This window comes from Suncus etruscus, chromosome 7 (assembly GCF_024139225.1).
Source record: "Suncus etruscus isolate mSunEtr1 chromosome 7, mSunEtr1.pri.cur, whole genome shotgun sequence".
In the NCBI taxonomy this organism is placed as follows: domain Eukaryota; kingdom Metazoa; phylum Chordata; class Mammalia; order Eulipotyphla; family Soricidae; genus Suncus; species Suncus etruscus.
In genome coordinates, this window is record NC_064854.1 from 122,480,131 (window position 1) to 122,496,537 (window position 16,407).

General features: G+C 45.9%; 1 protein-coding gene across 1 annotated transcript in view; it reads left to right on the plus strand.

The window, feature by feature from the left end:
• Positions 1-16,407, plus strand: part of DAG1 (dystroglycan 1) — a 75,755-nt gene that overhangs the window by 37,561 nt on the left and 21,787 nt on the right. The window lies entirely within an intron of this gene.

Below are 16,407 nucleotides of genomic sequence, written 5' to 3' on the forward strand. Positions count from 1 at the left end.
GGGCCAGGGACATGCGTGGTTGTGGTTCTCCTTGGGGGTTTAGCTCTGGTGCTTGACATACATTTTTAATTGCAGCGCTGGTGTGGCCTGCAGTTAGTCAGAGTTTTGAGGGTCTTTGTCGGCAGTTTTACTGGAGATCACACATTTTAGTTGTGCTCATTGAAGGTGTTTATGTTAGGTTGAGGTGTTTGCAGACACTTTGTTGCAGTGTGCAAGAAGATGGCAACGCATGCTGTTGTGGCACTGTGAGAGTCCCAGTAGTGGAGTCACCTTGTCAAATTCTGGCCAAATTCTGAGCGATCCTGAGTTTCCACCTCCAGAATGTTTGGAAGTAATTTCCTTAAAGTTTGACTATGTCTGGTTTGTAAAAGTGCAGTTTGCAGCCTTTGGTGTTCAGAGGCGCTTTACTTGTGCTGTAGCAGGGTGGTGAGCAAAGAGGAAGTCACCCTTACCAGACAAAGTGATCCTGCTTGGCAAGGTGCTTGCAGGAGACTCAGTAGAGGCCTGTGTTGTCTGAATGAAGCCTTATCTTTTTTTTGTTGGCCCCATTGTTAGTGTCATATTCAGTCTTAGTAAACTCAGTTCTAAATACTAGTACGAGGTAGCTGAGGTTCGTGGATGCATTATAAGAAATCTGAAAGTAGGGTTAGAGTCGTAGTGCAGTGGGCAGGGTGTTTGCCTTGCACTCACCTGACCTGGACTCAACTCCTGGCTTTCCACATGGTCCCCTGGGCCCACCAAGAGTGGTTCCTTAGTGCAGTCAGTAGTAACTCCTATGCACAGCTTGGTGTGGCCCAACAACCAAAATCAAAACCAGATATCTTAAAAGGGGCTTAAGTGATACACAATGGGCAGGGCTTGTCATCCATCCCATAGGGTCCCCCAAGCCTGCCAGGAGTGATTTCTGAGCACAAAGCCAAGAGACACCCCTAAGCACCACCAGGTATGGCCCCCAAACACACACACACACACACACACACACACACACACACACACACACACACACACACACGAGTGATTTCTGAGCACAAAGCCAAGAGACACCCCTAGGCACCACCAGGTATGGCCCCCCAAACACACACACACACACACACACACACACACACACACACACACACACACCAGGTATGGCCCCCCCCCCACACACACCACACCAGGTATGGCCCCCCAAACACACACACCCACACACACACACACCCCCTCTGAAACATAGACTTTCTTTTTTTTTTTTTTTTTTGTGGTTTTTTTTTGGGTCACACCCGGCAGTGCTCAGGGGTTTTTTCTGGCTCCGTGCTCAGAAATTGGCTCCCTGGCAGAGGCACGGGGGACCATATGGGACGCCGGGGATTCGAACCGATGACCTTCTGCATGAAAGGTAAACGCCTTACCTCCATGCTATCTCTCCGGCCCCGAAACATAGACTTTCAAACTTTAAATTTGCCCTTTTTGAATAGGGCTATAAGTTCTTTTCAGGGTGGATCATCTAGCTGCTCTAGTTTCCAGCCGCATCTATTTTTGGGATGTGAGGAAGTGGAAACTCTGGTTTTAGACTATGTTGAGTGACTTTCTGTTACTGAATAACTTCTTGAGTTTTTCTGAGGATTATGAGTTTGTAAAGAAAGCTTGGTTATAAAAAAGCCAAAAAAATGATCCCGGGCACCTCATATGGCTCTCTGAGCCTACCAGGAGTGATCCTTGAGTGCAGAGCCAGGAGGTTAAGTGCTGAGCCCCACTAGGTGTGGCCCAAAGCAATAACAACAACAACCACCCTCCAATTACCTTTCTTGTGGCACCCACCCCCTCCCACAGAAAGTGTCCTTTTTTGTCTCTTCACTGACATAAATGCAAAGATGAGCGTTCCTGACTCTGATTATGTCCAATTCCTAAGAAACCACAGGACTTTTTGTTTTGGGTCACACCTGCAGTGCTCAGGAACTATTCCCAGAGGGTTGCTGTGTGTGCTAGGAAGGGGTGGATGTTACTCCTGGCAGTGGTAGTAATGTCGTACCAGAGATGTAGGCCTCTCAAATGTAGAGCATTGTATACACTAGACCTTTGAGCTGTCTCCTGGACTCCAGCCACAGAAGTCTCTTCCTTCCTTCCTTTCCTCTTCCTCTTCCTTCCTTCCTTCCTTCCTTCCTTCCTTCCTTCCTTCCTTCCTTCCTTCTTCCTTCCTTCCTTCCTTTCCTTCCTCCCCTCCCTCCCTCCCTCCCATCCCTCCCTCCCTCCCCTCCACCTCCCTCCCTCCCTACCTTCCTTCCTTCCTTCCTTCCTTCCTCTCCTTCTCCTTCCCTTCCTCCCTTCTTTCCCTCCCTCCTTCCCTCTCCCCCTTCCCTTCCTCCCTTCCTTTCCCACCCTCCTTCCCTCCCTCCCTCCTTCCCTCCCTCCATCCTTCCCTCCCTCCTTCCCTTTCCCTTCCATCATTCATTTGGGCAACACTCAGAGATGCTCAGGGATTTCTCCAGTCTTTGTGCTCAGGAATTACTCCTGGTGGTACCTCACATGACCTATATGGGATGCCAGGAATCCAACCAGAATTTAGGGTCAGCTGCAGGCAAGCAAATTCCGTACTCCCTGGTTAGACTATCACTCTAGTCCAATCACAGGAGTTTTGATTTGATTCTTTGAGGAAATTTTGGAAGTAGCTGAAAGTGCAATGCCCTGTCATGTGACATCTCAGGTTTGATTCCTGGCACTCTGGAGCACTGCTAGGTATAACCCTGGTGCCCCCAAGCCATGCCAGCAATAGTTTTTCCCCAGGCTTCTTCCTGAGCACTTTGCAGATTCCTCCCCCCCCCCCCAAGATTCTGTATGGCTGTATGCTTGATGACCTAAAATAAAAATCTCATTTATGGGGCCAGAATGATGGCGCAGCGGTAGGGTGTTTGCCTTACACACGGCTGACCCAGGATGGACTGTGGTTCGATCCCCAGTGTCCCAGGAGCAATTTCTGAGCTCATGGTCAGGAGTAACAAGAGTAAACCCCTGACTGTCACTGGGTGTGGCCCCCCCCCAAAAAAAATCTTTTTTTTTTTTTTTTCATTTATAATGGAGATCCTTTAAATAGTGCTCAGCATAAATAACCTTTCAGAGAGACTGGGAAGGGTAGGTTTTCACTTTAGAAACCAGTTGAAGATTTATTGGAAATGAAGATAAAATATCTGAAAAATTGGGCTGTGGTTGGTGAGATCCCTGTCTATTTGAGTTGTGGGATACCAGGAAAACTAGTGATCTAGCTTTGAAATTCAGGTGATCTTATCACTTTTGGGAAGAAGGAAACATCTTGCGTACATTCAGATTCTGGTCACTACAGAACAATACTCCCTAGAACTTCCTTTCTTCCCATTACTTGGCATTAGGTTAATTTTAGCTTTACTCCTTTGTTAAGAGGAAGATCTTTCCAATTTGCCCTTCCCTTATCCCTTTTTTGCTTTTGGGTCCTAAAACGCAGAGATAATTATTCTGGAGTAGGTATGAGGAGAACCTGCAGAAAGAGGAGGTAGAGAGAGTGAAAAGTGAGAACAAGACATCTCGAGCTGCCATTAACCTGCATGTAAATCCACTGTGACAGACAGGAGCTGAGGAGTTTCGGAGCTTAGAGGAGGGAAAGCACAGTGAAGTGATGGTTTCTCTCCATCTTTCTTAGTTCCTGAGCACACGCAATTGCCTGGATGCGCTGTGGTCCCTGAGAAACAACCCAATGACCTTTGAAGGTCAGCAAAGCAAGAGTGGATAGAATTTGGCCCTCTTAACTTTGCCTTCCGGTTCCTGGCAAGCTGCTGTTCTCTGGTGCTACTCTGGGCAAGCCTGTTCTGAGCCCACTTGGCGGAGGTGTATTTATCTTGTTCTGTGGTATTAGACTGGGTCCGTATCGGACGAGATTTACAGAGCAGGGCTTCCAAAAACCTGCAAGGCCATCTTTTTTTACTCTTTGTTCTCGGTTCTGGAAGCACACCCTTTAAAATCTTTCGGAGAACTTGTGATTCTTAACATTTGTAACCGGCTAGATAAGGATGTGTGGCATGCGGAAGGGCCAAGTAGACAGTGTTATATGTGGGAGGGAAGGAATTCTGTAAGTAGGAAAGCCTGAGCAAAGATGAGTGAGTGCTAGTTGTGTCTTGTCTTTCTGTAAACAAGGTATGTTACTCTGAGAATTCCTGGTATGATGGTTACAGTGTTCTTAATGGTTGAAATTTAAGAATGTGACCCCAAAAATGTAGGTCAAGACTTCAAACACTGGGCTACTGAGGTGTTTGCATATTAAATACTACAGTGACTTTTACTAAAGGGGCAGGAGTCCCCAGGAACCAGGAACCAGGAGTCTCCTGAAGTCAATATCGGTAGGCGGCGAACAGGACACAAGGGCATTGGTAGGGTAAACCTGAGCATGGAGCTGGGGGTGGCTGGGGTCATTCTTGATATTTTACCTCCCTCCCTCATTCTGGGATCTGATTAGCCAGTTAGGTCAGGAAGAACAGCAATTAGTGTGCTTTGTCTAAGCTTAATTCACTGAAATCAGCTTAGCATATTAGTTTAAGGCTAAGGTACTTATTTTTAATCTATAATATGCTGGAAAAAATATCAAAAGGCTCAGCACTTCATTTCAAAATATTCTATTAGGTGATTACTGTTTTTGTGCCTGGTTTAGTGGAAACCTCTTCCCTTTCTCTGATGTGTGTTGAGTGCCTTCTGGGTGGCAGGCATCAAATGGGGCAAGAAGAGCAAGAGTATCCCTGCAGTGGGCTCTTCTCTCCACTTTCTTCTCGTCTCTGGGCAACCTTTGGCATTCAGCCCTGGCCTGGATAGACAGGCAGACGAGACATTTCTGCCCTCCCAGTGCTTTCCCGCTCAGTCTTTGCACCAAAGGAAAGATGGTTACCTTTCAATAAGCAACAACTCAGAAAGCAACCTGCCTTAATACAGAAATACTGAGTTTATCGCCTCTCGAGTCCAGTCATTAGCAACGTATGTACATGCTAGGGAACTACCTTACTTTTGTACGGAATTTGGGAAGAGAATCACATGCTGTGTAGCAAATAAAGCATCATACCTAGCACAGGGAAGGTAGTCAGTAAACATGCACTGAAGCGTTAATTATTGTTGAGCTGTCTTGAGATAATTGTAATTTGCTTTAATTGGGTTCTCGGGTGCCACACAGATATGTGGATATGCTAATGCATTCCTTGGATTTCACTGAATCTGGCCACCCACTTTTCACCACCCACCTCTGCCCCAACTCCCAGTCCTGCTGCTGCCACCAGATGCATTTAGGCCTGATCCTTGTCTTTGTACTCAGTTTATCATTTTCTGTTCTTAGATTTATCTGAGCCTTATGTGTTTTGCTCCATTTATTTTATAATTAAATTTGATTTAACTCTGAATTTTTTTCTTTTTTTCTTTTCTTTTTTAAAGTTCACCTAGAGAGCCAGAGAGATAGTACAGAGGGCAGGGTGCTTGCTTTACATGTGGCTGATCCGGATTTGATCTCAGCACCTTATGTGGTGACTTGAGCCACACCACGATTGATCCCTGAGCACAGACCCTTCAGGAGTAAGTTGTGAGAATATTAGGTGTGGCCTAGTCCTCTATATTAAAATAGAAGTTTATATTACTGTGGCCAGAGTGGGGGGCTGTGGGGGGTGTTTGCCTTCATGCGGCCGATCAGGGTTCAATCCCTGGCATCCCATCTGATTCCTCCAAGCCTGCCAGGAGTGATTGTTGAATGCAGAGCCAGGAATTATCCTGTGTACAGCTGTATGTGCGACTCCCCCAAAACAAAACAAAAATTTGCCTTTTTTGTTTGCTTTTGTTTTTGGGTTGTACCCAGCAGTACTCAGGAGTTACTCCTGGCTCTACGCTCAGAAATTTCTCCTGGCAGGCTCAGGAGACCATATGGGATGCTGGGATTCGAACCACCGTCCTTCTGCATGCAGGGCAAATACCCCTACCTCTATGCTATCTCTCTGGCCTAAATTTGCCATCTTAAACTTTTTTGCAGGTGTTGACCTGGGGACTTTTTCTTGCTTGGTGCTCAGGGGACTGTGTGGAACCAGGGTTCTTGGGATTTGAGGAAAGGTCCTTGACCCCTTACTATCTTTCTGGCCTCTCTATCTTAATGGTTTTTCAGCTTTTTTTGTTTAGTCGTGAGTAATGTTTAACAGAAGACTATAGTGTTTGTTGAAGTGTAGAAAGGACTCAGTGAGCTTTATGAGATCAGATGTTAAATATCTACCTCATAGCCAGTGCTAGCCTGGCCTAGGATGGATGCTTCTAAAAAAGTCCTGCCCAAGTTAAAAACCAGGGTGAAGTGCTAGATGACCATTCCACCATGGATGTTTTGTTTGGTTTTTAGACTATAGTTGCAGTGCCCAGGGACGACTCCTGGGTTGGTGCAAATGGATTATTGTTAGTGGTATTCGGTGGCACCATGTTATGCCTGGGATCGACCTGACTTCAGGCCCCAACATTTGCCCTAGATTAAAAAAAATAGGGGGGGTGAGGAGTGTTAACATTTATGTTTTTGTTTATTTTTTGTTTTGTTTTGTTTTTGGCCACAGGGACTGCTTAGGGATTACTTCTGGCTCTGCACTCAGGAATCACTCCTGGTGGGCTTAGGAAACCATATGAAAAGCTTGCAGCTGAACCTGAGTTATCTGTGCAAAGCAAGTTTCTGCTTCTCATCTTACAGCTGTATAGTATTCCCTTGCATGTGTGTTGTTGGCTATTTGATTTTTTTCTATACCGTGACCATTATACTTAGTGCTGTAATGAACATAGATGAACATATAACTTCAATGTTGTATGGAATTCCAGTTCCTATTTTTTGAGATGTCTGTACTGATTACCACAGAAGCGGAACCAGATGAAAACCCACAAGTGGTTTCCATTTTCCTCACATCCCCAACAACTCTAGTTGTTTCCTGTTTTGGGTATTTGTGATTCTCATTGGTGTGAAGTGTTATCTTGTCATTTTGATTTGCATTTCCCTGGTATTGAGTGATGAGCACGTTTTTCATCTACCACTCAGCTCTAGATTTTTTTTTTTGGGTGGGGGGGTCACACCCGGCAGTGCTCAGGGGTTACTCCTGGCTCCATGCTTAGAAATTGCTCCTGGCAGGCACGGGGTACCATATGGGACACCGGGATTTGAACCGATGACCTTCTGCATGAAAGGCAAATGCCTTACCTCCATGCTATATCTCTGGCCCCCAGCTCTAGATTTTGAGCCTTGTCTTGATACCCATTCTTTGGGACTTGTTTGTACCTGTGTAGTTTTTTATTTGGGCATATCACAGTGCTCAGAGGAGTAACCCACAAGGGTTAGTCCTGGCTCTGCACTTGGGTCATTCCTGGTGGTGCTTGGGAGATCATATGGGATGCCGGAGATTAAATCCAGATTGGTTGCGTGCAAGGTAAATGCTCAATCTATCACTCTGGCCCATACATTAGTGATTTTATACTCATGTATTCAGTTTTTGGTTTCTTCCAGTTTTGTTGAAAAACAAACCAAAAAACTCAACAAAACAGAAACAAACCACTGACAGCAGAATAGTAATACTTATTTTTCTGGACCTGTTTTTGATAACTGAATCTTTGCTTTTTCCAAGTGAGAAAGTATTTAAAGTAACCTTTTTTATTTTAATTTAAACTTTATTCATTGATTGGTTGGTTTTGGAGCCACATCCAGTGGAGGGGTTACTCCTGACCCTGTATTCTGAAATAGCCCCTGGCAGGCTGTGGGACCATATGGGATGCTGGGAATTGAACTGGATCCTTCAGATCGACCGCATGCAAAGCAAATAAATGCCTTATTGCTGTGCTACCTCTCTGGCCCCTCAAAGTAACCTTTTTAACTTTTCCTCTTTTTTTCGGGGTTGGGGAGTGGGGTGGGTGGGAGGGAGACTCACTTGCTAATGCTCAGGGGTTACTTCTGACTCAACACTCAGAAGTTACTCCTGGAAGTATTCTGGGAACCATAGGGAATGCGGAGGATCGAACATGGGTTGGCTTTATGCAAGGCAAACACCCTGCCTGCTTCCTACCTGCTAGCTGTATCGCTTCAGCCCCCAGAGTAACTTTTCTGTTTACTTGAGTGTTGTGAAGCACTAGCTGCTCAGAGATAACTATTCCCCGCCCCCCACATATTTTTACTTTTAACTTTCTCACTGTGACCCTTTGGTGGATTCCTAGCCCTCAGGTTCCTTGGCAGGGCTGCCCTACCCCTTCAGTGCTGTTGCTGTAGTGGACAGACATGCAGGAACTGCCTCATATCAGGGGAAAACTTCATTTGCCTCCTGAGCTTGAGCAATTTTAGGGTGACAGCGTGGTGACACATCACTGACTTGATTCAACACTTTTTTCATCTGATGCCAAAGAGTGAAAGGGCCTATTTTTAACTCAGAGCAAGAATTCTTCCTGTCTGTGTGGTATGTAAAAGCACAAAGGAACAGTGACTTTACACTGTTGTTTTCCATTTGTGTTGTACATTCTGTCATCCAGCCATCAGAACACTTAACAACTGGCCAGCCCTTCAGAATTTAAATATTATTAGTCTGACTTTTTTTTTGGGGGGGGGTGATACACCCGGAGGTGCTGAGGATTGGCTTACTCCTGGTTCTACTCTGAAAGATCACTCCTGGTGGGCATGGGCACCATATAGGGCACTAGGTTGTATGTGCAAAGCAAACACCCTACCCACTGTACTGTTACTCTAGCCCCCACCCTTTCCCCCCCCCTCGTTTATTTTTATTTTTTGGGCCACTTCCAGAAGTGCTCAGGGCTTAATTCCTGGATCTGATGAGCTCAGGGGATCACTTTCTGGTGGGGCTTGAGGGACCATGTGTGATGCCAGGGATTGAACCTGGGTCAGTTGCATGGAAGGCAAGTTCCCTGTCTGCTGTACTTTCGATTTGCCCCATTTAAAAAAAATTTTTAGAGGGGGAATTAGACTGACATTTAATATTTAATTTTAATTCTTGAGTATCTTGGCCCTAACCCCCCCAACCCCCAACCCCAAAGCCAAAACAATTTTTTGCTAAATGGAACCTGGAGAGGTTGTATTTGCTTTAGGATGTTTACTTTTGACATTCCTAAAACCATTTAAAACAGACATGAAAATTTACTACTTCAGCTTTTGGAGTGTGAGAGCCTTAGTTTTACAAAGCAAATCATGGGGTTGTAGTTTGCCTTTGCACGTGGCAGACCCAGGACAGACCTGGGTTTAATCCCTGGCATCCCATATGGTCACCCGAGCCTGCCAGGAGCTATTTCTGAGTGAAGAGCCAGGAGTAACCTCTGAGTGCAGCTGGGTGTGGGTGTGGTCCTAAACAACAAAAAAAGAGTAAGTCATTTTAATGGGAAGAGGTACCTCGCAGAGATTCTCAGCCAACTAGGATGGAGAGTGATGGGCTGTCCAGAGTTGCACTGCTGCTTGTGTTCTGGGCCTCCTAAGTTATTGCTGCCAATGCTGCATGGGGGACAGACCATGTGGTGCTAGAGATACGTGATGGGGCGAGGTTTTATAAGGAAAGTACCATAAACTGCAGTTTAGCACTGGCCCCAAAAGGAAGCCACATTTTCCTTATACTAATCTCTCATTCTTTGAGCTATTTCTCCAGCCTTGAAGGTTGGAGTTGGTGCCTCAGAAGATGGCTTAACATGCTGGAGCACAGCTCTGCATGGAGATGCCTTTGCTTTGAGTGTCAGTTCCTCATGGTATCCTTAGCACTTTTTGGTATGGCCCCCCAAAACAAAAACAAATATTTTGTTTGGTTTGGGGCTGCACTTATCAGAGCTTCAGGGTTACATGCAACTTTGTGCTTGGGTTACCCCCTTCAGCGCTTGGGAGACCATAAGCTGCTGGGGACCGAACCCAGGCCTCCTGCATGCAATTTGACACTTGAAATACTAGTTGTTTTTGTTTGTTTGTTTTCTTTTTTGTTGTTGTTGTTGTTTTTGGGTCACACCTGGCATCTCTCAGGGTCTACTCCTGGTTCTAGGCCCAAAAATCACTCCTAGCAGGCTCAGGGGACCATATGGGATGCCAGGATTCGAACCACCGTCCTTCTGCACGCAAGGCAAACACCTTACCTTCATGCTATCTCTCTGGCCCCTTAAAATACTAGTTTTAGGTGATACAGCTATTGGGGAATAAGTATTACTGGAATCTGAAGTCCAGGACAGTGTTGAGTTTTCAAGTGCAGTAGTGGAGACTGTCTTGTTTGTGAGTGCAGAGGGACAAGATGTCTATTTCCATTACCCATTTTTCAGCAGGACGACTTCTGTGGCTTTTGTCACTGAGTTCAGCTGAGAAGTATTCTTAGATTGCCCCGAGAACTTACTGGCATTCCAAAATTATGTGGTGACTGTGTCTGGTGTGAAAATGAGTGGGTAACTTTTGGCCAAAGCCTTCTGTTTTTTGAGCACCTTCTTTGACCATGCACTTTCTTTGTGGTCACAGTGTCTGTATGGCATTGACTGGATGGTATCTTATTTCTTTTTGTTTTGTTTTGTTTTTGGGCCACACCCGGCAGGGCTCAGGGGTTCCTCCTGGCTCTGCGCTCAGAAATCGCTCCTGGCAGGCCTGGGGGACCATACGGAATGCCGGGATTCGAACCAACATTGGTCCTGGGTCAGCTGTTTGCAAGGCAAACGCCCTACCACTGTGTTGTCTCTTGACCCTGGTATCTTATTTTTTGATCCCTGAAAAAAGAACAAGGGTCTAAGCAACAGTACAGTGCTTGCCTTTGTAACCACATTTCTTTTTTGTTGTTGTTTTGTTTTGTTTTAGGGCCACACTTGGTGGTGTTCAGAGTCTACTTCTGACTCTGCTCAGGAATTACTCCTGGTGTGCTCAGAGGACCATATGGGATGCTGGGGAGTGAATCCTGGTCGGCCATGTGCAAAGCAAGCACCCTACCCTCTGTGCTATTGCTCCGGTCTTGTAATCACCCAGTTTTGATTCCTAGCACAACATACGGACCCTGATCCTCACCAGGAGTGATTCCTGAGCATAGAGCCCTTATACACTGCCAGGTATTTCCCCAAAACAAACAAACAAACAAAAAATGAGAAGAAAAACCACAGTGCCTCTGTCTCTAAATTACCAAGTGCGTGAGTATCAGGCCGTGTAAAACCTCCGAGAGGAATGTCCTAAAAAGGGTGTGAGAATGCAGCCTGCCAAGTTCTAGCTTGGGGAGAGGAGAGTCTTGTTTTTTAGGAAGTTAGCAACAGAAAGACATTGGCTGCCTTTTGCCAAGTTGCCAATGGGTATTTTCTCCCCAGGGCATGGAAAACCAACCAACGAGCAGTTGGAGTGGTGCCCTGGACATCACCCGTTTGCTAAATGCAGAGCTGTTAGTCATGCACATGAAATAGATGCCCATGGTTGTGTCCACAGATAGCAGATTGAGCTTATGTTCTGGTAGGACAGGGTGTGTCTCTTGCTGTTTTCAAATAAGCTGATAATTCTCTCTTGTTTGTTTATTGGACACACCGGTGGTGCTCAGGGGCTACTCCTGGTTCTGTGCTTAGGTGCCACATCTGGATTCACAGTTAGGGTCGAACCTCTGTTCAGGGGCCACACATGGCACTGCTTAGTGGGGGGCCGTATGTGGTGCCAAAATGAAAACCCTTGTCACAGCTGCAGCCACATACAAGGCAAATTCCTTAACCGCTGTACCGTTTCTTTGACACCTCAAGCCGAGAGGCTTAAGATATCAGGTTATAAAAGTTAAAGGTAAACTAATTAAATATAAAAGTAGCTAAATTTAGGACCCGGAGTGGTGGTGAAATCAGTAGGGTGTTTGCCTTGCACGTGCTAACCTAGAACAGACCACAGCTCGATCCCCTGGGCATCCCCTATGGTCCCCAAGCCAGGAGCAATTTCTGAGCACAGAGCCTGGAATAACTCCTGAGTGTCACTGTGTGGCCCAAAACCCAAAAAAAAAAAAAAAAAAAAAAAAAAAAAGTAGCTAAATTTAAAGCATAGAAACATAGAAAAAAATAAAGGGGGAAAAGTTTTGTAGCTTCCTGGTCATTTTAGGTTTGTGTGTGTCTGGCACTGAGTACTCTCAGCACATCTGTGATCACAACAGACTTTTGCCCCTCTGCAGCTTAGAGTCTTTGGAGGTGGGGCTGGTGCCATAGCACAGTGGTGGGGCATTTGCCTTGCATGCAGCCAACCTGAGATAGACCCAGGTTTGATCCCCGGCTTCTCATATGGTCCCCCGAGCCTGCCAGGAGCGATTTCTGAGCACAGAGCCAGAAGTAACCCCTGAGTGCGGCCACCGGGTGTGGCCCCAAAACAAAGCAAAACAAAAAGTGTATTATAAGGTAATGTGTTTACAGTGTACCAATATTTATGGCCTTGGTATATAGGTAGTTCCCTCACCTCACCACCACCAACTGATTTTTACTTTTATGTATCTAGTTCACCTGAAATTTGTGTAATAAATGAGGGAGAAGCATAATTATTTTCATTCTTTTCTGGCAGCCTCTTCCCCAGTGTCTTTGAACTGCTCCTTTGTAAGCTGGCTCGAGGTTCCGACTCTGGTTCCACTGTCTACTCTGCCCCAGGTGTCATTGCCTTAAATACAGTAGCTCCTTGTTGCTTGTAGCTTGGGGCTGGTGCACTAGTTGGCACTGCTAAGGGTCTGCTCCAGCACAGTTTTCAAAGGTTGCTCTTGCTCTGGGTGGTGCTATGGGGACCATGCCGTTAGTGCTGGAGATTGAATCTGGGGCTTTTGCATGCAAAGCGCATACTTCAGCCTGTTGAACCATCTCCCTGGCCCACATACAGTAGCATTATAATGAGTCTTTTTTTGGGTAGGCTATAACTCTAACTTTCAAATTTGTTTTTACCTTCTTTGGTATTTGCTCCTCTCAAGAATTTTATTTCATAAACACAGTAAGAACAAAAACAACAAAACCAGTAATCCCTCCCCCCTCAAAAAAAAAAAAAAAGAAATCCTGTGGGAATTGGATTAAACTTGATTCTTTTTGTTTCTTTGTTTTTGGGCCACATTTGACGGTGTTTAGGGGTTACTCCTGGCAGGCTTGGGGGACCATGTGAGATGCCAAGGATAGAACCTGGGTCCGTCCCAGGTCAGCTGCATGCAAAGCAAATACCCTACTGCTGTGATGTCACTCTGGCCCCTAGATTTACTTGATTTTAGAGTATACATTCCATTTTTCTGGCCTCCTCCCTTCCCCTCTTCTCTCCCTTTCTGTTATGTTTTGGGCCACACTCAGTGATGCTCATGGGCTATTCCTGGCTCTACACTCAGTACTGGTGGCTTGGGGGCACCATATGGGATGCTGTGGTCTGCTGCCTGCAAGGCAGATTACTCTGACCACAGGACTATCACTTAGGCCCTTTGCCTTATTTCTTCAGCAATTTTGTTTTTATTTTATATTGCTTAGGTTGAAAAACAAAAATCAAATACAAAAAATAAATAAAATAACACTTGGTTCCATGACAGCAGAACAGGGCTTAATCCTTTTCCAAATGGGAAACTGCCCTATGGTCCCCAAGCACACTCTGGTTGCCCCCTCACCCCCTTACAATGCATCTGTGTGAACTAGAGCCTTGGAGCAGGTGTTGAGCTGCCTGGAGCTAGTGTGGAGGGGAGAGAACTATGCTGGGCTCTAGTCACTCTGGTGTTAGAGGGAGGGCATGCGCAAGTTTCCATATCATTCCTGGTAGGCTCAGGGAACTGTTTGGGATGCCAGGCATTGAATCCTTCTGGGCAAACACAGTACCTACTGTACTGTTGCTCAAACCTGCTACACTTTCGTGAAAATACTTGATTTTATCTTGATTTCCAAAAGTATGTTTAAAAAATCAATTGTTACCTTTTCCAAATTACTCCCTTAAAAAAGTTTCTTCCCGGGCCGGGCGGTGGCGCTGGAGGTAAGGTGCCTGCCTTGCCTGCGCTAGTCTAGGACGGACCGCGGTTCGATCCCCCGGCGTCCCATATGGTCCCCCAAGAAGCCAGGAGCAACTTCTGAGCACATAGCCAGGAGTAACCCCTGAGCGTCACAGGGTGTGGCCCAAAAACCAAAAAAAAAAAAAAAGTTTCTTCCCAGGGCCGGAGCGGTGGCACAAGTGGTGAGAAATCTGCCTTGCCCGCACTAGCATAGAACGGACCGTGGTTCGATCCCCCGGCGTCCCATATGGTCCACCAAGCCTGGAGCGATTTCTGAGCGCATAGCCAGGAAGAACCCCTGAGCATCACTGGGTGTGGCCCAAAAATAAAAAAAAATTTTTTCCCTTGGAAGAGTCTCAGATTCAGAGATGAAAACTTGATCCTGAATACCTTCAAATTGAGAACAGATCCTTTTATTTTTTTTTTTTTTTTTGGTTTTTGGGCCACACCCGTTTAACGCTCAGGGGTTACTCCTGGCTATGTGCTCAGAAATCGCCCCTGGCTTGGGGGGGACCATATGGGACGCCGGGGGATCGAACCGCGGTCCTTCCTTGGCTAGCGCTTGCAAGGCAGACACCTTACCTCCAGCGCCACCTACCCGGCCCCTTGATCCTTTTATTTTTATTACATTTTTTTTTGGGGGGGGGAGGCCACTCTCAGTGGTGTTTAGGGCTCTGTGCTCAGGGATCACTCGTGGCAGTGCTGGAGGGACCATATATGTGTTAGGGACTGAACCTGGGTAAGTTGAGTATAAGACAAGTACCCTACCTGCAATACTATTTCTCCAACTCCTTTTTTTTTTTTTTTTTGTTTTGTTTTGTTTTTTGGGTCACACCCAGCAGCGCTCAGGGGTTCCTCCTGGCACTATGCTCAGAAATTGCTCCTGGCAGGCTCGGGGAACCATATGGGATGCCGGGATTCAAACCACCGTCCTTCTGCATGCAAGGCAAATGCCTTACCTCCATGCTATCTCTTCGGCCTCTTAAATTTTTCTTTATGGGTTTGGGACTTTACCTCTCAGTGCTCAGGGGCTACATGGCTCACTATATGGGGGAACCATGTTCCTGGGATTGAACCTGTCTCTTCCACATACAAAACATTTATCTTAGCCCCTTGAGCTCTCCTTCTTGGCCAGGACATTTTCGCCACCCCGCACCATCTTATTGCCAGAACATCTGATCTCTAGTCAAAAATTCCAGATACTCTTTCAGGAATTGTATATGTAGAAGAGGGGGATAGAGAGAAATGAAAATAAATCTAAAATTGAGTCAGTTGAGTAAAAGGAGGGAGGAAAAGAGAAAGAAAGGGTAAGAGAAAAAGAAAGGGGGAGAGAGAAGACTTACTTGTTACATTTTCCACATGAAAAATACACATTTTCTTCTCTGTGAGGGGTCAAAGGGAATAGGTAGATAGAAGAGGGGGAAGATAGAGAAAATAGCCACATAAAAATAAGCAGAGGGGGCTGGAGTGATAGTACAGCCAGTAGGGTATTTGCCTTGCATGGTGCTGACCTGGGTTCAATCTCCAGCATCTCATATGGTCCCTGAAGTCCTCCAGGGATAATTTCTTTTTTTTTTTTTTTTTTTTTTTGGTTTTTGGGTCTCACCCGGCAGTGCTCAGGGGTTACTCCTGGCTCCATGCTCAGAAATTGCTCCTGGCAAGCACGGGGGACCATATGGGACGCCTGGATTCGAACCGATGACCTTTTGCATGAAAGGCAAATGCCTTACCTCCATGCTATCTCTCCGGCCCCATCCAGGGATAATTTCTGAGTGCAGAGCAAGGAGTAATCCTTGAACACCACCAGGTGTGGCCCAAACCCCAACCTCCTCCTCTATTCCCTGCTCTCAAGAAAACAGGATTTGGGGCCAGAGAGATAGCACAGCGGTAAGGTGTTTGCCTTGCATGCAGAAGGTCGGTGGTTCAAATCCCAGCATCCCATATGGTCCCTTGAGCCTGCCGAGGGCGATTCCTGAACGTAAAGCCAGGAGTGCCTCTGAGCACTGCCGGGTCTGACCCAAAAACCAAAAAAAGAAAAGAAAAAAACAGGATTCAACTTCAATATCTTTTATTTACTATACTTATATGTTTAATGCTTTTTCTATGTTCCACATAGCATATTTCAGCATTGTAATCCATACTTCAAAAATTCAAATAAGATTTTCACAAATCCTATTAAAGAAAATGTTTCACTGTAGGGCTGGAGAGATAGTCCAAAAGTTAAAGTGTTTGCCTTGCGTTCCGCAGACCCTGTTAGATTCCTAGCACCCCACTACCAAATAAGAGAAGTCTGCTGTGTACTTTGTTTTTTGATGGACCGGTCACAATTCCAGTGCTGAGTAGCCACATGTATGTTGGTGGTTCAGCACTGAAGAATGCAGACTGAGACTGGATACCACTCAGGCTCCATATGTTTGGCAGGAATTCATGGCGGGGTAGTAACTGCTTCTGCATAGCTTTGAAACCATGGTGTGCTAAA